At 40.1% G+C, this 604-nt stretch overlaps 1 non-coding gene across 1 annotated transcript; it reads right to left on the bottom strand.

Moving 5' to 3' along the window:
- Window positions 1-219: 219 nt before the first annotated feature.
- TRNAG-UCC (transfer RNA glycine (anticodon UCC)) lies at window positions 220-291 on the bottom strand. The gene has a single exon. It is a non-coding gene; the product is annotated as a tRNA-Gly (tRNA).
- Window positions 292-604: the final 313 nt, after the last annotated feature.

Here is a 604-nt window from a genome sequence, read left to right as displayed (position 1 = left end):
CTATACCACCAACGCCACATTTTTTGCTGTGTCTAGTTATGTTTATGCATTTTTCTGAATACACATTGTCTTTGGCTCATTGCATTCTGGCTTCCAAACCTCTCATTCCAACTGTCCTCCCCAAAAGCAGCAACATATCTCCACACTTTGATTTTTGAAGGGTGCTATTCATTTCTAATTTTACTTGACCTCTCTGCTGTTTTTTTTTACCACTTTCACTGCGTTGGCCGGGAATCGAACCCGGGTCAACTGCTTGGAAGGCAGCTATGCTCACCACTATACCACCAACGCCACATTTTTTGCTGTGTCTAGTTATGTTTATGCATTTTTCTGAATACACATTGTCTTTGGCTCATTGCATTCTGACTTCCAAACCTCTCATTCCAACTGTCCTCCCCAAAAGCAGCAACATATCTCCACACTTTGATTTTTGAAGGGTGCTATTCATTTCTAATTTTACTTGACCTCTCTGCTGTTTTTTTTACCACTTTCACCAGCCTCTACTGATGCAAATGTTATACTTTATTAGAATCTCTAACAAAGTCCTCTCATGGTTCTCTTCTCATCTTTCTAACTGCTCCTTCAGTGTTTCTATTGTTAGCTC

Source organism: Ascaphus truei, unplaced genomic scaffold, assembly GCF_040206685.1.
Source record: "Ascaphus truei isolate aAscTru1 unplaced genomic scaffold, aAscTru1.hap1 HAP1_SCAFFOLD_1259, whole genome shotgun sequence".
NCBI classification, from domain to species: domain Eukaryota; kingdom Metazoa; phylum Chordata; class Amphibia; order Anura; family Ascaphidae; genus Ascaphus; species Ascaphus truei.
This window is presented reverse-complemented; position numbering and strand designations above follow the sequence as displayed.